Source organism: Numenius arquata, chromosome 5 (assembly GCF_964106895.1).
Source record: "Numenius arquata chromosome 5, bNumArq3.hap1.1, whole genome shotgun sequence".
Taxonomy (NCBI): Eukaryota; Metazoa; Chordata; class Aves; order Charadriiformes; family Scolopacidae; genus Numenius; species Numenius arquata.
This window is the reverse complement of record NC_133580.1, coordinates 56,977,244-56,998,056: the sequence shown is the minus strand read 5'-3', so window position 1 is coordinate 56,998,056 and position 20,813 is coordinate 56,977,244. Positions and strand designations below refer to the sequence as shown.

The following is a 20,813-nucleotide window of genomic DNA, read 5'->3' as shown; positions in this document are numbered from 1 at the left end:
TACCTTGGCACTGTTGCTAAGATTATTGCTCCCCTTCTTCCCCACACACGGGAGCTGCCCCGGTCTTATTTCAGCTGATGAGCCACTGTGGCTGAAAGAGTCATGTCAATGCAAAAGATCCCTATTTCTGGTTAGTATTTAAAAGCCACAGCAGTTCAACAGCTGAATCACAAGCAGTTCAGCCATGCATGGGTAGTATTAACTTCAGTTGGCCACAAAGGGTACGCCAGAGCTCTTAACCAAGCAGGGTTTGAAAGGCTTACTAATAAAGAAGCCCACACAGGGCTTCAAGTAACTGATCTTTTCCCAAGACCCTCCTCTTCTTTCTTGTTAGTTTGTCACATTTTGTAATTTTCACAGGGAATAAGTGTTTCTCATTCATGATTTAGATCTAATCATGCAGAGTGTTGTTTAAGTAGGAAGAAATCAAGCTCTTAAGGAATCCAGCTGATGCTTGTCAAGGAGTAGCAGTTATTTAGACTTTAGCTGCAGCATATCATCTCAGTCATTCACCCAGAAAAGTCAGAAAAAGGTAATTTTGACATTGCTAAGAGTTTAAACTCAAAATGTATTAATCTACTCCTTTTTAGATTAACATTAGATAAATGATGTAGTCTGTGAGAGGATGACATGTACAACTGAACATAAATAAAACACTCTTGTTCATGCTCTCTCCACTTCCCTCCTTCCCTTCCAAGATGCTCACGGGGTACTTTCAGCTTAACTACTTCCAAATTAGAGAAGCTGCGATCCTTAGGTGAGGCTGGATAATCTCCTTAAAATCAGTTACCAATGCTCTGAGAAAAGAGTAACTGGAGAGTCACTCCCTGAGACACTGAGATGAATTTCAGCGCAGTCTGTACAAGTGAAAGAAGCATGTACAAGTGTGCAAATGTGTTTGCTTTTCAAATAAGATGGTTATTTCTGCTTTTTTGCTCCAAAAACTTGAAGTTAAAACATCTGGGCTGCTGCTGAGAGTGATCTTGTCTCTAACCCCTCATTTTCCTCCCTTCCTTTGGGCCAACATGAGCATTTCTGGTTCTGGGCCATGGGGTGAGCCACAGGAGGGCACAGAGCCAGCTCCCCGCATGTCTGCAGGAGCCTCCACCAGTGCCCAGGTAGGGCAAGAGCAAGGAAAGGGAGGAAGAGTTGCATTGTCTCTTTTAGCAGCAGCCTACATTTAGATTTAAAGCTATTGTGAAACTACGTCTCTAGTGTAACTATCAAGACAACGGTTAACATTGGAAGAGACCTCTGCACATGGTCTAGTCCTATATATATGTTTATATATATTTGTCCAGCTCTGGAGCCCACAACATAAGAAGGACATGAAGTCCACAGGAGGGCCACAAAGATGATCAGAGGACTGGAGCACCTCTCCTATGAAGACAGACTGATAAAGTTTGGGCCGTTCAGGCTGGAAAAGAAAAGCCTTCAGGGAGAACTTATAGCAGCCTTCAAGTACCTAAAGGGGCCTACAGGAAAGATGGGGAGGGGCTCTATCAGGGACTGTAGTGATAGGATGAGGGATAACAGTTTTAAACTCAAAGAAAGGATATGTAGATCTTAGGAAGAAATTCTTTACTGTGAGAGTGATGAGACACTGGAACAGGTTGCCCAGAGAAGCTGTGGATGCCCCATCCCTGGAAGTGTTCAAGACCAGGCTGGATGGGGCCTTGAGCAACCTGGTCTAGTGGGAGGTGTCTCTGCCCATAGCAGGGGGGTTGAAACTCGATGATCTTTCATGTCCCTTCCCACTCTATCTATTCTTTCATTCTATGACATATATGTGCATATGTGTGTGTATATATATGCACACACCTACATGTGTACATACGTGACTTTCCTCATGTTGCTGTGGTTGGAAGCATGACAGCTGTTGGGAGGCGAGCGGTGGGAGAAAACGTCTCTGTCTCGTGCGTCAGGCACTCGGGCTATTGCAGGAAGGCTGCAGCTCACCCGAGCTCCTCAGAGAAGAGTCCCTATTCCTGTGGGGTTTCATTTGTTTATGTGTAGGACTCGGTAGCTATGTGGAAGCAAGAATAAGGATGTTTTTATTATGCAGTATGAGGACTACTCAAACAAGTATACTCAGCTTCTTGGAGCACGCATGACTCGGACATAGAAATTTTGGGCTGCACAGACCATATTGTAACAAAACTCATAAAGGTAAAAAATGGTATTTTTTATAAACATTATAAAAAAACATTTATATAAAAAACATTTATAAACATTATCTTATAAACACATATGCGAAATACTTCTGTGTATTTTATGTGAAATACACACAGGCACTCTGAACTGCTGAAATTACTGGAGGCAATGTCACCAATAGCCTAAATGTTATAATTATTTTCAAATGAAAGCAATAGCTGCAAGTAGGCTCACATTTAGCTTTCTCCTCCCTGGGGCAGTGCATTCCTAGCAGGGGTGTTATCCTGCATCTCTGTGGAAAGCATTAGCTGCTCTGATAACAATGCAGCTCTGTGCTTTTAAAGACTACAAAGCAACCATGCAGAGTAGTAAAGTTCATTCTGAATATTTCTGTGAGAATTAAACAGCCCGGTAGTATTTCATGTATTACATTAGGGAGATTGTTTATTTTCCCTTCTGAAATTTGTCTTAAGGTCAATAAATACAACATCAGTAGAAACTTTTTTTTTTATTATTTACAAAAATAATGAACCAGTGGGCACCACACCTACCCTTTAAGTTTTATCCTTTTTACTTTGTGCTTCTGCCTGATAATTAAACAGAAGAGACTGAAACTGGATAAACAAATGTTATAATGGAGGAATGCGCACAGTTATTCACGTCTTTCATTTCAAGGAGACATTTAATTTTTTGATGTATTTTAACACACAGGACATCTCTAGATGAAATTAAGTACAATATAGTTCCTTCTACGTTCATCTTTCCTAGAAGTATGGTTCAAACATATTACTCAACCCTTACAGAAGCAGTACTAATAACAAACAACACATACATATTCTCACACTGTAAGATGAATTTAATTTCTTTCTTTTTATTTCTTGGAAAAAAAGCTGACATGTATTTTGATTTGTGCTGACATGTAACAACCAAGAGAAGCCAGCATTTTTGAAGTACCTCCTGGCAAGGCTTTGGAATCCACAAGCAGCATGGAAAATCAGTGCAGTAAATAAATTAAAAAAAACCACAACAACCCAACTCAAAAAACACCAAACAACCAAAAAAAAGAACCCATACCCTTTAAGGATGAAGTAGGAAAAGGTAGAAAGCTTTGGTGCTTGTAACAGAAGAGAAAATGGAAACGCATCTGGAATGATAGGAAGAAACCTCTCCTGAAGGCAGTCAGAATTCCAGTGCAGCAGGTTATGTACAATACAATACTAGAAATATTGTATTTCTAGTTGTTCATCTATGGATGTCTGTTATGCAATATAGAGGTGTGCAGAAGTGTTAATGCAAGAGACCACACACACATGCATTCATATATAAGACCAGCTGTTCTTAACACAGTTTAAGCAATTCTGTTTTTCCTATCCCACAGCTCGAGCTAAAACAATTCATCAGCTGGAAGCACTATCTAACCGTACTTAGTGTTTCTCCAGCAAAATCCAACAGCTCCATCACGGACTCATGAAAAGCGGGGAGGCTTGCCTAAATTAAGAGGAAAAAAATCAGTCCTACTGCAAAGACACAGGGGATATACGTTACTCGGGAATCCCAGTGCTAGGGATGAGACAATGCAGTGCAAGGATAGACACGAGATTCAAGAGTCGTTTCACAGCATGGCTTCTCTCAGCCATCCTTCATTGACTCAAGAGGATCCCCTGGAGTGTATTTTTTTTTTTTTTTATAAATATATAGACATATACATACTCTGTAGGACGTTGAGAGTGGAATAGCAACAGAAGGTGTAGGAGTGATACACACCAGCTACTCATCTAATAGGAAGCTGGGGGCAATTTCTGCAAATATTTTTGTGGTCAGCAAAGGAGGCTGCTTGAAAAAAAAAAAATTTAGATGCATCCAACCTTTTGGAACCAAGAGCCTATGCTCTCTTGATGTAGGCTTGTTGAACAGTATTTGGTTTTATTCCAGAATTACACTTCCAATACACTTTACTAGATTACTAGGTCAGACCTCACTACTCCTCAGGGAAGAAGACTATAGTTTCAAATTAGTTTTAAGTCAAAAACCCCTCTTTATTAGTATCTTCAAGAGGTGAAGAGGTATAAGCACCTATATACTATATGGTTGCAGGTACAAACCAGTTTCTTCCAAATCAAGGTCCATAGTGAAAGGGAGACATCTCCAGAAGGTTGCTCCTTGCACTTAAATTCTTAATGCCTGCCCAGCCCTTTAGTTTTTGTTGCACCTAAGGTCTTTACCTGTAAGAGATATCAGCAGTTCTCTGGATAGTAAGGTAAGGAGGCTTGTGAATATGTACTACACATACCTTCTACCAACATCTGTAGCAGCTGGTGGTGTTTTGCTGGGGATCTGTATTCAGTTTCAAGGAAAGCATTGAAACATCTACCATGGTTTGATGCCTTCATTTAGCTCTACCTTGCCTTTGTGGTTAATACAGAATACTAACATAAACTCCAGCTGCTCAGCATATCATAAGTCCTTGTAAAGAACATGTAAATGCATGCTTGCCTAAACTAAACAGCAACCATGCGGTGGTCTACACTTGAGTGAACGTGATGTGTTTATGAATAGCACTTTCTAATAAATGCTCTACCTCTCCAGCTCTCAATAATATTTAACTTATCTCTTTCTTTCAACAAAAATTATTTAGATAAAACAATACATCAATAATCATCATGTTTCAAACAAGAATGAATCTTTCTGGAGGTCACCTACAATAGGTAATATAAGCAAGACGTAGCCAGATAGCAATTATTCAGCCTGAAGCAGTGATGAAGAACTACATTCTTTGTAAAAATAGTTTAAGCTATTTTTAAGTCTTTGAACTATTTTTAAGACTCAAACAACAACAAAAAGTCAGACAAAGGCCGATACCAGTAAACACACGTCAACAGGAAAAGAAATACAGAACATGGGTTATGTACACTGTCTGCCTTAGGGGTGAAGTTAACCCCAGTACGGAGGCGCTTCACCAGGCGCTCTGCATCTTCCAAGTCTGCAGTTTTATTTGACCTTCTGGTGCGTTAATAGCCATATTTAAGTCTCTGAATTTCCCCACTGGCTTCAATGCAAACACACACATGTGTGAAGAGCTTTGCTTGATTGGGTCTCATGGGCAAAACCCTATTTTTATAGGTGTTCATTTCCTACTGGAGTTATTTGAGTACTGTTGCATGTTTACAGATTCCAGCCATCTCCATGTAAATCTCCTCACTAAATTCTATGGAAATGATTGCTCTACTAAACTACTTGAGAATGATACATATAGATAATATATACAATACATTTAATATGTATAGTATATATATAATATAGTGTATATATACTATAATATATAATATATATCATTATATATATATAGTATATATATTATATAGTATACAATAAAAACCAAAGCAAATAAGTTTGGTTAAAAAATAGCCATTAAGGAGACCAGCTTGTAATGCAATACTTTATATATGTATTTCTGCTAAAGAAAGCCATATATCTATATATTAGAAAGCCAATTATCTATACTTCCTGTCCAAATCTGAAGTATACTTATTAAAAAAATCACATTTTGCTAATAAATTCAAGCCACTGGTTCTTCCTGGACTTCCTTTCAAAATCCCAAATCCCTGACATTACTCAGATGTAGGATTCATGTTTCGATGGATTAGTAAATTATTGGTTAAACCCAGATGCTTCCCTTTCCCAGAAATTATGGCCTCTAACATGCACCTTTTCTAAGGATACGTGCAACAACATTTTCCCAAATTCTAGCTGTAGTTTCCCATGTACCTCAAACCAATGACTCCCAAGCTACTACACAACAAGTTTCTTTTTCACTTATTCTGTCTTCAGAACATGGGGGTTTTTTTGTGATTTGACAGCACTTTTTTTTTTTTTCTAATTTTAAACAGTGGTAATAAAACTAATTATTTTTGGTCTACTTAAGATTAGAACATCAGTCACGCAAACACAAGACATCTTAATTAGTAAGGCACTGAGCACAGCAGTCTAAATAAAAATCTCACAGCTGAATGAACTGACATTTGGTACACGAATGATCTTATATGAGACCAATATGGCAAATTTCTCATAAAAGAGAGAACTAATATTATACAGAAATTCACAGCTAACAATTTTATGTCATAAAACTAATTTTGCAGAGTCTATCTATCTTGGTCATCATTCCTGCATTTCCAGTCTCTTTTCAAGGATGTTTTCACTGAGTCCCTTCAGCCTTCAAAGCACTGAAGCAGCCCCACAAAGATATTGTGATAGACTTTTTTGTAAGCACTGAGAAAACCTAAATTAAGAGTATAAATAATCCATCTATCTATGCAAATCCAAAGAACTATCATCTTGTTTTAAGCCTTCTGAATAAATTCTTTTACTTCAGAAGAATTACTCATTTTATAGGGTCGAAAGTAGGGAGGCAGACCATTTGAGCTTTAGAGGTGACATTCCTCTGACTAAATGCCAATGCTTACAACATAGTCTCTGTATCTCAGCTAGTTGCCCTAGGCTCAATGCACAGTCAATGGAGAAATTTAGCCTTCCTAAAATAGACATCTAGAAGAGATCAGATTAATTACATCCTAGAGAAGCAGATTTCTATCCCCTGATTGTAAAGGAAGTCTACAGGGAATGAGCTCAGCTGTAGACATGCTCTCCCGTGTGTGGCTCGAGTCTGGCAGGATGTATCTCACTCTTAGTGCCTATCAGCTTTCACATGCCTTTAATTTGAAAATCTGATCCCATGTTTACCAAAATGAAAAAGAGCTTTCTCATTACAGTAAAACTATTTAAATATAGTTAGAAAAACATTTAAATAGTCATGTTATATTCACACACATATTTAATAGTGCTATGATTACTTATAATTTTTATGTCATCTTTTACCTGTGCCTAACCAGTTTTACTGAGAACAGAAATAAGAGAAATATCTAGACTTACACTTTCTGAAGTACATATGAACTGGCACCATTGGGAGCCACAGTGGAGCTCACATAGAGTGTCCTTGGTTTTTGACTCACTCAGCATGCACATGAGGCTGCTGTTACAAGCACCGGGGACAGGCAGGACTTGTGAACATATGATGACACTTAGCTTCATATTCCCATTTTTTCAATACAGATGGTCTGAGTGAGTGCTTTTCTTAGTGCCTTGCAAGTACCAATAGTTGAGTCCTTATTTAGAAGTGAATAGATTAAAACAAACTTTCTCCTAAGAAAGCACATTTCCAAATGCTAATCTTCAAGATTAGTAAATGCAACATTACTTCATAAAAATGCATTCTCTTTTCACTCTAACTTTGGCTTCCTCCTGTCACAGTCTCATCACGGGTCTTCTTCTCCCAGCCTCAAAACTCTGGTGTGAAAAACATAACAGATTTGATGTACAAATGAAAGATTTCATCCTGTTGTCCCAAGAGAGGGGAGGAGTGAAAGAAAGCACTTCTGGCTCGTAGCTGTCACCCACGTACCAAGAACAGCCAATGCGACAAGCCACCACAAACATAATGAAAATCGTTTTAACAAACAGCATGCCTCTTCCCTCAAGTCCCATGGAGAAGCGGGGTAAGGGACTGCACTGCATTCAGTACCCCTGCTTTTCCTAACCTACCAACACCACTTCGGTCGCGTTGATTTAGCTCCAGCACACCTGATATTGCAGTTATGTATCCCATCACTACTCTTCTCTATCCCTTTACTTCTCTTCTACACCTGATGTAGATAAGCATTGACATATTTATTTCACAAATCTCCCTCCTTGTTACTATTTGAAATAATTTTCCTTTTCAAACAATGTCCCAGTTGGTTGCCCTCTGCTTCACTTTGCCTTTGGTTGCACGTCTAGTTGCATTCTGTCCCTGAAGGACAGTGATTTAAAATAATCTGAAATGAAATCCCCTACATAATTTCTACCCATGATCTTCTGATAAAAAAAGCAGATCCAAACAAATTCCCACTGGCACGACTCCGTATTATGGGACTGAAAATCACCATGCTGGAGCACCTCAGTCTCATTTCTTACAAGGGGGGACTTTCTCACATTTTGTCTTCTAAAGCAATTTGTCAGGATACTGACTCTACCATAACCTCCTCTCACGTGAGAATTCACAACAGATCCAGGTACTTGATTAAATAGAGTAAAGCAAGGCAAAAAAAAAGGATAGCAGACAATTATAAAGAGGATAGGTTACCATTCAGTCATGAATGTATGCAAAGTCCAAAAAATCTCCAGTATGGCATAGGCTTTTTGCTTGAGAACAAGCATAAACATAAATAATAATTAATATGACTATTTTGGGGTAGGATATTTACAGGTGAAGTGATTTCATTGTGGAGACAAACTAGTTTAATGTTTTCCAGCAGAAATATCATCATCTTAGGACAATGCAGTTACACTGAGCTCATACTACATTTTAAAGTGCCCTGTAGAAGGAGATGCTGACAGATGATCGTTTGGAAATGTGTTTGGAAAAGCAGCTATCAGTCACAATCAATACACTACTTTAAATCTTCCCTTTAGAAGTTGGTACTTTTAATCTGGAAAGCGATAGCAATTTGACCTAACAAGTATCTTAGTAAAAATCCTACAATAACAACACAGCAAAAGAGTGGTAACACATAACTTATCTTACAGAATACGCAGTTTGAAATCCTTGAAAGATTCTGAAAACGGGTGCACATATGAAGAAGACAGAAAAAATCCTCTGGGAAGATAAAGAAGCTAGGGCAATACAAAACTACCCAAATCAATCCCTTTGCTAGTCTTAATATACATTTTACAGTTGTTTAGCTAGCTTAATAATGCCATTTCTTAGCCCTCACACATGGAACAGATGCGATGCAGCCCTCTGATCCTTAAATTAAAGAACATGTAACTTTATGCTGACAAAGCTTTTAATCATCCAGGACACAATCTACCACTGTCAGAATTTTAATTCAGTGACATAATTCCATGGCATGATCAGATAAAGAAAGGAAAATAATGCTATTCTCAAAAGCCCAGATTCTAGTAATCTTTGCTTCTAGTCACAAGGCAGCAGACAAGCTGAATGTAAAACAAGATAATGGCAGCAGACAATAAAAATTCTCCCTCAAAGAACTCTCTGCTGGTGTTCAGTGATTTCCCAGCAGTCCTATTATTAGGGTCCCAAGTCCCTGATCTTTCTCTTATTAGTCAATGACAAAAATTTACTTGCCTACAGGCAGAGGAGGAGTCATTGTAGGCATGGATGCTATTTCTTAAGCACAGGAAGAAAGAGGCATCACTCTGAAAAATTAAAACATGAATAAAATTATTAAATGCTGTATTAGGTTTACTACAGAATTAATAAGAATTCCATAGGAAAATGCACTTAACATGAAATCAGCAGCCACTGAACATTTATTTTTCTAGGAGGTTTTTATCATTCTGTTCTTAACAGTTTGAAATGGCATTTTTCCTTTCAGCTTTGGACAACTTCCACTCATGAATGTGGAGTCTCTGTTTCCTCCTTACAAAAATTTCATTGGGAATAAATTCTCCTTTTAATATAGAAACATTGACAAACGGAATTTAACATTTTCCTAGGTAGGCTTACCTCAGAAAATGTCCAATAATTACAATTTTGGAGAATTATGCCACTAAAAATTATTTCTCCAATCCACGGAAAAACCCTTTTTGTCATACCCTTTGTCTGCTTTCATGTAGTTATACCCTACCAGGCTCCATTATGACAAAGCATAGTTGCTAAGTATTATTTTGTACCTTTCTGAACTATGCAAAAATGCTCTTTGTTATTGACTGTAGCAAAATCACCCTGTGAAGTGCTATGGTACACACAGAGCCAATGCTTCTTTCCACCCCCTCCCAGAGCTGACAAGAGCCTTCTAGAATTATTCACATACTTTCAGTTGCTTCATTGCACTGGGTGCAGCTGAACTGAATAGGGGAAGGATTATTTTGGCAGACTACTGTAATGAAGTGAACTGATCCGGGACAGTCATGACCCCCCAGAGCTGACCCTAGTGAATGCAATCAAAGAAAAGTGCCATGGGTGTGTGGAGAGTCCCAGCACGTCTCATGTCAGTGAGATAACTTGTACAGCTCTTCTCCACGGGCTAACTGGGAGAAGAGCACAGTCTCTAATTTTACTAGCAAATAGTATAGCATTACAAGACACTGCTCACGTAAGGAGTACAGGGCTGAAAACAGCAGGTGAGATGTTTGCTCCATAGACTGGGTTGCAGAAGGGTCAGGTGAGCTAACCCCGGTAAACTGCAGTTCATATGGTGACAAATGGTCCTATGGATGTAACACCTAGAATTATTCAAAAAATTGAGTTTCCCAGGAAAAGTAGTTAAATGCTTATTTATCCCAGAGTTTGGGAGTGTTCCTAAACTCACTTGAGTTGCAGGAGGTAAGATGAAAGCTTATAAACAAGGGGTGACGATAGCAAAAATGGTAGAAGATGCTATAGGATTCTTACATGCTTGTCTCCCTCCTATGCACTTCATTAAAGTTAAGGTTAGTTTTATACTGAAATCTCAGGAGTGCTGAGGCACTGGCAGGGCTGATGAGAGAGACAAACAGTGCACCAAAATCCTGACAACTTTATTATGCATTTCTTTCAAGCATTCAGGCAGACTAAGTCAGTTCTCTCCCTTCCTCTGCACCCTGAGCATCTGCCATTTCCAGTTCCTACTCCCCATCCCATCTCATGAAGTCATTAATTTTTTATGAGTTATTAACATACAAAGAGCTACTTAGGGTACCATGTGCTCTCTTTAAGTCACTGATGATAACTTGCTAGAAGGGCACACCATTCTTTGGATATAGATATAGCTCAAGCCATAGCTTGAGTGAGGGCGCACTCCTGCTAAGCTGTCTCTGAGCGACCTTGGACCATCCAGGTGATGCCAGGCCAAGAACAGCTCCGCAGTCACACCTAGGAAAGCTGTGTACCTTCATTTCATGTAGCTTTACTTTCAGATATTTACATTTAGATCTCTCTGTGTGTTGTGCAGATCCTGACTCAGAGAGGAACGCACTTAGACCTGAGTAGGAAGCAGCCCTTCCCTACAGTGATGTACAGGGACAGGACTCATAAATACTGCTTCCAGGTCACCTCCCTGAAAGGAAAGAAGAACTTAACTAGTGTAAATGCCAAGACTGAGACTACTTAAAGCACACCCAAACCAAGCTAAGGTGTGATCCCTATTTGGCAAAGTATTTTTTCTTTATTTGGTTGTTTTTCTTTAAGACTGGCAGAATGACAACCCCAGAACAGCTGGTTTTTTGCAAGAACTGGTATGTCAGGAAACCTAGCCCAAATGACCCCAAGTCCCAAAGACAAATTTCACCCTTTGCTCTCATAAAGTACAATAAACTTCAGGGCAATCTGAGTTTGCACTTAGATCTTGGAGACCGTAGAGGTGCTGACCATAAACCAAATGATCCCCCAAGAGCAAGTACAGCAGAGCTAGCCTCATGATGCTTTTAGGAAAAAGAAGTTGAAGGAGTTGAAAAGGGTTGAAGAAGTCTAAAAATCCCCAAACATCATACCTTTTCAAGATAGCTTTTGCTTTCCTTGTAATTTAGTCAGTATTTCAGTTGGCTTTTGGGAGGAGACAGTCGCATGGGCCTTCTACACATACCTGTAATTGCCCTTAGGTTGTACAGAGAGCTACTGTTTACAGGAAAGCCTTCTGTATAGCTTATTTTTTACACTCAAATTACTTTAAAAAGTTACATAGTTGGACTATACGCAAGAGGACAGAAAAATGAGAGATCCGGAGAAGATGAGGTCAAAGGGGTGACAGGTCTCAGCAAGATTTTCCACACATGCAAAATCTAGACTCGCGTGTTTTGTAAACAACAATAAAGGAGAAGATCCAAAGGGATGTGAAGGAAATTGCAGGACTGAGAGGCTGTGAGGCTCTGTCATTGCAGACAGACAGACGGGAAAAGCTGTCACCAAGAGCCTAATTGGCACTTGAGTCAGGTTAAAATTAACTGCTGCATCTCGTTGGACATGGTTTACTTCAGATCAGCTCTGGGATCAGGCTCAGGATGTTGCTGTCAGAAGGGGCAAGGTGTCTTGCTGGCTCCAAGCCGCAGCAGTGGAGGTCGGTGGGAGGGCTCCTTCTGGGAGCAGAAAGGTGGTTGTGGGGTGGGGACACCTACACGCCTCCTGAGCCCACTCCTGTCTGCAGGGGCTCCTGCTCAGCAGAGTAGCATAAACACACGCACAACCCCAAGCACTAATCTCACCGACATCAAATGAGATGATTCATTTATTTAAAGCTGAGCGTTTGCATAAACACTTCTCTGAGCTCCAGGGAAAGAAGCGCAGGAGACCAAGAAGCTGCAAAAAGTGAACCAAGGACAGCAGAAAGTCCCAGAGAAGATGAAAAGTTCACAAGCCACAGGAACAGACAAACTTTCCCAGAGAGGGAACAGCTCTTCCTTTCCCCAGAGGACACTTGTTTTGTTTATCTGAGGTTTTTGGTGTGTGCTTTCAGCTGTCTGCATGTTTGGGGGCTTGTTTTCATTAATTTCTGAAGTGAGAGACATTTAGGTTTTGGGGGGTTTGTTTTGGTTTTTTTTTTGGTTTGGTTTTTTTTAAGGTCTCCAACCGTTTTTTTTTTCCTCTTAAATGAGACCTTACTTGTCAGCAGAACTAACCTTGGAAATAGGATTGTTTTTGTAACCAGGTGGGGTCCCACCCATCTGCACTCAGCATTATTCACACTGGCCCTCATCCAGAATTTTCCCCAAGACTCTTCAGGGTGGATTTGATTCCTGTTAAGCTCAAAACAAAATGCTGTGGCCTGACCTAGCCTCTATCTCCTTTCAGCTCTCCTGGTTCTTCCTGAAGGATCCATCATCCCCTGTCCAAGGAGATTCGCATCTTCTCATGATCCTAATGGCAAACACATGGTGCAGGTAGAGGCATCAGTCAAGGAGAAGAGCTCTGTATATTCACAGAAGCTACTCAGCCTGGATGGTTTATTTCCCCCCTCCAAGAAGCAAATCTCTTCATTTTCCAAAGGGTATTATTCTTTGATAATGTTGTGTGTTAAGAGAGTTGAAAATCAGTTAGTTCCTAACATTTTCAGATATTTCTTTTCTTCTGTCTGTACCTCCTACAGCCAGCGACAACATCCAGTAAGTATTTCACTCTATTCCCTAGCACGGACTTGGCTTACAAGAGTAAATCCCACTCTCCACAAGGGCAATTTATTTCGGTTTGATCTATGCTAAGCCCCAGCAGCAGAACAGCATCAAAGAGTGGCCCCTCTGCAGCTCAGCTCCTGGCCACCACCACCCTGGTGACACTCACCAGCCCCACTTCTCCTTATCTAATGACTTTGCCTTTGACATTATCTGTCTTATTTTCAACTCCTGGCATTTTATCATTTCCTCACTGCGGCCCACCCTGCTTGCAGGGCTGAAACGATGTCTTTTTGTTCGGTCTACGCCAGCAGCAGGCAGCCAGCTGCTCAGCAAGCAGGAGTTCCAGAACGGTGACACAGGACTCGGTTCCCAAGGCCGATTTCTGCTGGCAGCTTCCCCTCTCCTCCTCATCCTCCTGCTGGAAGGGGACTACTTATGGCTTTGGCCTGTTAAAAACCCTCTACCATGGTGCCTGGCTGCTGGAGCTTGTGCTCCAGAGTTTCAGCCTCTCCTGGTCCCATCTTCTGCTGAGTCAGAGATGCTGGGCTGGCACCCAGGGGCTGATGCTGGCTCATCAGTGGGGACGGGCACCACTGGCACACAGCGGCTGAGAGCACCATCTGAAGCCACCCAAGGATGTTTGTCAAACCTTTCCCCTTGGTTGACAAAATCCCAAGGGACAGCCCCAGCATTTAAATACACACAATGCACAGCATCATTTTGGGCAGGCTCCTTTTCACTCGGGTTTGCTGGTCTCTGAGGCAGGGGCTAAGCTGCGGCCGCTGCCCAGTGCCAGTTCAGCAGCTGGGGCTGTAAAACCTGTCAAACTGACACGGCACACACACAGGAAAACCACAAAAGCCATTCTTTCCAAAGCCAGCCAGCCAATTCACATGATTTTTTTTCCTGATAGAGTAGATAACCATTTTGCTAAACGTACTCCCCATTTTATGAGCATTTTCCTTGCACCTGCTATTGCAGATTTCTTGTGGCATTTCAAGCTTCCTTGCCCAAATCTGATACCAAGGTAGCATCTACCAAGAACTAGTTGGTTAAAAACAACAAAAATTTTAGATAATACCCCACTCAGCCATCAACATCACCAGTTTGGAGCTCAGGGCCTTAACCTTTTAGTTGACAGCATAACAGTAAATATATATATTGATTAATAATTAGCCATTTTCCTCAGAAAACCTGTGTGACAAAGGCAGCTTTAATACATGTAACCTAGACATACACACATGCTCACTACATCATTTAAACACACAAACATATGCCCATGAAGGAAGTTGGAATTACACACTAGCAATGCTGTCTGTCCCCATTGCTTCTTGCTCTCCCATCTACCTGTTAGCCAGGACTTTGCCTGCAAGGAAGCCAGGCATGAAGTGACAACCTGTCACTGTACTGAGACCTGGAAAGGAAGGCAAGAAAGTCAAACTCACTGCAGCTGGCAAGAAAAGGAGAGCAAAGGAATTTGAAAACAGCAGTGAACTTGGTGCAACAGTAACAACACAAAACGTTTTAAATTTCAGTAAAACTCCAAACCAGACCAAGGTCAGTAGGGAAAACCAAACAAACACACACAAAACAAACAAACAAAACACTTACAGTGTGTTAATAATGTTTTTCATGCTTAAAAGTGGGATGTTGCAGCCGATTGCCTCCAAAAGAACCCTAGAATAGGCTGCAAAGGCACACTTTTCCACAAAAAATAGCAAACCACTTAATCTGAGAAAGCTACATTATTTCATATAAGAATTAGAGAAGTCTGAAAACACTTCTTTATTCCCTAACTGCAAAAGGCTAAAGCTGCAATGGCTTGTGAACGACTTGCCAATGCCGTTGAGACGTAGTGGAAGTCTCTTCCACCGCTTTACAGTCATCATATTTTATTAATCAGCCCAACAGCACGGTAAAAACTGAAATCTGCCTACAAAGCTGGCATATATGGGAAAAGCTCACTGCTGGTTGTTTTATTTTAAACAAAACTTACAGTAGCTCCCATTGTTTGTTTGTTTTTCCCCCAAGACTAGACAGCATGTGGCTTATGAGCCATGCTGATAGATGTGATAAAGCTCCTGCCAGAACTGATTGATGACTGCACTAAGAAATGCTGCGAAGGTCACACTGTAATTCTCTCTTTGCAGCTGCTCCTAGTAAGAAATGGTACAGCAAAATAAAATCTGGCTCCGCTAATTGTTAATAACAAAGAAATTCCCTCCTTACCTTGCCTGATCTTCTCTTCCAGTTCTGAACAACAGGAGTGCCATAAGCACGTGTAACTGATGAGAGACCAGATAAGTTTCAAAGAGATACTTAAACATACTTTAATGGATAAAAAAAGAATCCACCCACAGCAACTGGCCAAATATTGAGCCTTTATACTTTTGAAGGCAGTGCATAGTAGTTTAGCATGAAGGCGGCATATTAAAAAGCTTTTACTATTTGCTTCTCTGCAAAACTGAGATAACATACCACTACATCTTCTGTGTGAAGGAGTGCTATCTCTGATACTGCGACTACATGAATTAAGCTCCTTTCCCAAAGTCTGTTCATTTTAAATGAAACAAGCAAGCACACTCATTAAAAGTGGGTACCAGCTCAGTATAAATTCAGTGAGCCAGAACATTAGTCCGTCAAGCAGGACACCAAAATCTTGTTTTCCATACATGTTTAGATGTAAGGAGGACAGTGATAAGAGTCTTTGGGGAATTCACAAACATGATATAATGACAGTCCCCTAATGAATAATATATATTTAGTGCAACTCATAGCAATTACCTCACATACACAACGTGCTGTATTTCTTGAGGGTAAAAATTATCTTTGAGACATAAGCTACATTGCAGATTAAATCTGAAACCACTTGTGTACTCTTTTCTGGCACTTATTATTAATGGATGGAAATATTTTTATTCAGCATTTTGTTCTCATAAAGATTTTGGCACAATAAGGCCATTACCAATATCTGTCCTAGAAAAAGAGAGCCTTTATCACTCTGCTCAAAAATACATGATGGCAAAGAGATGTTGGCAGCAGAAATCCCCCAGATTGTCAAAAAATCCCACCACTATGTCACCATGAGAGGAATAATGCACTGATTTTTTAAAAATGTTTACTCCTTTTTCAGTCTAGGAAAGGGATTTAAAGAAGACAGTCCTATGGAGTTTTGCTTATTTTACTGCCAAACAGACAGCATCAACTTTTAAGATACCACTACACGTAAAGAGCAGTATCTATACAAAATCAAACTGATTTAAAAAAAAAAAAAAAAAATCCCCTTAGGAGTTTCTTTCCTAGATTTCTTGATGGACACTGGTAAAATATAACAACAGATATTGATTCATCTTTTTCACAGCCCAGTGTATTCTCCCAGGGCTACTCTAAGAGAGGATCACCACATTTGGACATTGCTGTTTGTTAAAGGTGCTCAGCACTTTGAGCAGTCAAACCTTATTACCCACCGTATCTCATGACCAACTTTCTGGTAACAGGGTAGAGGGGTAACAGACAGTGGAAAACTCTGCCATTCAGGACTTCATTTCTTACCATATCTCTGGAACATATGGCTTACGTCTCAAAAGTTTCATTTGTTATCTGCTGTGAGATATCTCCCTTTCCACAAACCCCAATTATGTTTCTACAATATTATTCATTAATATTACTGGCATCAGCACACGTTTCATGACATGGAGAGTCAAGAGTTAACTTTAAGCAGAGAGCAAGAGCAATTTAATCTATATTACAGTGCTGTTGCATATGCAATACAAATACAAGACCTTCACTTATATGTAGATGGGTAGGTGCAGTCTGAACACCTGCACACTGCACTCAGGGTCATCCCCGTGCGATTGCAGCTACGTGCTTTCTTACCTGCTCATAGTGTTGACAGACTATTCTTGGTATTGCTTTATTCAGACACTCCCCAGAAAGACATCTGGTAGGATATTAAAAACTTAGATTTGCTCTAAGGCCAGACGAGGATGCTTCATCGAAGGAAAGCTAACTCCTAAATTTCAATAGATAACCTTAATAGACGTAGAATAGAAGGACATTGAAGACACAGATTTTTCAGTCCTGGTTCAGAGTTCACAGTAACTCTGTAGTCCTTTGGTTGACTTCCATTTTTCTATTATTTTTGTTGGGTTTGACTATTACAGTTCAACTGGGAGCCTAAGACCATTTTATATTAAAGTATATCAACCTACAGTAATATCTCCTGAGTGTGTAACACACTCACCTGCCCAGCCCAGGGCCGGCAGTTCCTGTGCCAGATGAAACACCGTATTTGTCAATAAACTGATGAATCAGAGGAAATTCAGGGTCATACCAGTAGCTAGGTGTCATTCACATCTAAACCAACTTGAATTGCATAACTGGAAGGGATGCATAATGTTTTTGAAAAGTTGACACAATTGGCTTTAGTGTGACTAAAACCATAACAACATAGAGTGAACTAAACTGTATGGGAGTTTGGAAGTACCCTTGCATCCCACCCTCCCACTTCAGCAAGAGATCTCTTGCAAAGGAATATAAAGCACATCCGTTCCTCCTCCTCACCCCCTCCTTGCAAAACAAAGAGCACAGCTTTGAACAATGCAGTTAACCAGGCGGGCTCCTGGATACCATATTCCCGTTGACTGACGTATCAGATACGAAACTTTTGAAAATGGACGGAAATTAAATTGGTCGACCCCAGATTGCATAAACCAGCCCTGAAACGCTGGCTCTTTGTCCTGGGGCAACGTCTCGAGGAAGTCTGCAGTGAGCAGCAGGGCAATACAATTCCTGATCTGATCTTACAGCAGGTCCTCTTTGCACCACTGAAAGGAACAGCACAATTAGTCATATGTGTACCAAATACAGCCTGCCACCATTGAGATTTCAATATTTATATTTTTTTTAATGTCTCTGACCGTATGCCTTCAATTTTGAGAGCTTCAGAACATGAAAATGAAAGATCTCTCCACTAAGGTTGTAAGATTTTTAAAATATTGTGAATGGCTGACCTATTGAAGTATTTTTGCATTTTACCCCTCCTTATTGCCACCGCTTCAAGAAACACTGCAAATTCAACCCCACAGATCTTCCAAATCCCTTCATTTAAAAATCTACCTGAGACCCAGGAACAACACATAACACTTTGAATTTTGCTGACATATTTCCTGGAAAACACCACACAGTGCCACATATCACCATAGGCAGTGAGTATCTGCTCATTGTTCTGTGCACAGGCTTGTCACTGCGATCACCGGGTATCCAGATACACAAAGAAAACTGTAGATGCTTCTTTTCAAAATCCATTTTCAAATTCTTAAACCCATCTGGTGCTCTATAGCCCCAGAAAGACAGGACAGCTCTCCCTCTGGTTCTAATGCAGGATTTGCTCCTCTTCCACCCCAGTTCCAAAAGGAAAAAGGGATTGTTCAAAAGGAGACAGTAATTGTGAGGCTCTTCCTATGGAAACCACCAGGAGGCATAAGGGACGACTGCAGGGCACCAAGTGCCCATATAGGAGAGCGCTGATGGATGGATCCATCTGGCTGCCAAGCTGTTCCCTTTTCCCCCTGCACCGACCCCTCCCGGAGAAGCAGAGAAAAAGAACTTCATAATACTGCTATTTTGATAAAAGAAAAAAGTGGCCACGTAACATTTAGAGCAAACACCGACAGAACACCTGCAAGGGTGAGGTACTAGTTACAGAAAATACCTTCCAGAGCTGAACATTCCAGGCTGTGACAATTTTTTCCCCATGGAACAAAACAAAGAACTGCACAAAGAACAGCAGAATCCGTCGGCTTAGGAAGCCCTAGACTGCAGTACAATATTTAATTAGATCTCTCTGGCTTCGAGATGTATTATTTTCTAGCCAAATCTCAGCCCAAAAGTTATTGCAAAGGTAGGATAAATAAAACAGGCACAGACACACCAAGTGTTTGCATCAAACTGTTCATATAGGATCCAGAGAAGAGATTAGCTAAATACTTCTCTGTTCTTGACATCTGTCTTATCTTGCCTTTCAGAAGTGGGCATGCATTCATTCATCTACGCTGCTTTTCTGGGCAGGTGAACGCCTCAGTTTCCGAGGGATGCCTGCCTGAATCCATTCCCCACCTCCAGCTCCAGAGCTTTAGTTTATAAAGCAATATCTGCTTTGAGCCGTTTATCTGGCTCTTTTGCCACCTATAATTTTCCTACCGGCTAAATCTTTGGCGAGTTTCCTCTATTTCCCCCACCCAAGATACATAACGCGCACAGAACTGACAAAGTTAAAACTGAGTTTCCAAAAAAACCCTCAGTGGAAGAAATCAAAATACGTCGCTGCGAACTGAACCGCCGCCTACCAATGGCAGGCTGCTTTTTCGTGCTAACCTCTCTCCTCAACAGGAAATAAAAAGGAGGGGGTCGGACGGGGAAGCCAATGGGACAGATCTGGAAGGATGGTTCTTTTCGCCTTTGCCCTTACTGAATCCAGGACTGTAACATGATGCAATCTCTCCGCTATGATGAAACGGGTTCAAATGACAAAAGTCTGGAGAGAGACCACCTCTTTTCCACCCTAAAAGGGAAAAAAAAATGAAACTCTCAGCTGTACAAAGCAACAGCCCAGGCTTCCCCGGCTGCCAGGCCGGTGCCTTTCCCTGGGAAGGGATGCGAGTTTCGGGATGGCAAACAGAGAGTTTCGTTCCCGGTATCTCAGCCGGATTTCTGCTCTTTCGAAGTCCGGGTACGGGCCACATCGTGCAGCGATGCCGGGGCCCGGCGGGGAGCCGAGGAGGACGGCAGCCGCCGGAGCTGCCGCCGCCTGATGCTCGGGCTTCCTCGCAAGCTTTTCCCATGTGCTTCTCCCGGTCAGCAAAACGAGCGAGACTTATTTTTCCTTTTTTAAGCTTTTTTTTTTTTTTTTTTTTTTTTTTTTTTTTTTTTTTTTTGTTCCAGTAAGCCTCCAGCATAGAACTGCCAGCACGGGGCTGTCCGGAGCAGCAGCGGAGCCTCGGCAGAAAAAGCCCTTTTCTGAATCCAGCCCTTCCCCTCCCTTCTTTTTTCCCTCCCCGCCCGCGGAGCTCGGGAGAGAGATGCTGCCCGGAGGGAGAGGGGAGCGGGCGGGGGCGGCGGGAGCCCTCCTACCTTTCCGGCCGTCCTGCCGCGGCTGCCGGCACAAAGCGGGCTCCACGCAGCAGCGGGGGTGGGCGCAGCTCCGGCCGCGGAGCGCAGCTCCAAGCCGGGGAGCGCAGCCAGCACCGCACCGCACCGCGCCGGGGGCGGGGAGAGGCGGGGAACGGGCGGGGAAGAGGCGCCGGCCCGCCCGCTCCCACCGCCTCCGCACCGCGCAGCCCCCGCCCCGCGGGGAGGGGACAGGGGACAGGCGGAGCCAGGGGAACAAAGGCGGGGGGGGGGGTGGGAGGGGTAGCGGTGCGGCCCCCCAGCATCCCCCGGGCAGCTGGGGCTTCAGGGCGGTCGCAGCTTCCCCGGGGGCAGGTGAGCCGAGGTATCCCCCCCTGCGAGGCAGATGCTGG

At 41.7% G+C, this 20,813-nt stretch overlaps 1 protein-coding gene across 1 annotated transcript in view; it reads right to left on the bottom strand.

Annotated features, from left to right (window-relative positions):
• Window positions 1-20,554, bottom strand: part of AFAP1 (actin filament associated protein 1) — a 119,447-nt gene extending 98,893 nt beyond the window's left edge. The window contains exon 1 of the mRNA XM_074147202.1: window positions 20,425-20,554. The gene's annotated coding sequence lies outside the window, so the exon portion shown is untranslated. The remainder of the gene's footprint in view (window positions 1-20,424) is intronic.
• Between the last annotated feature and the right edge of the window lie 259 nt (window positions 20,555-20,813).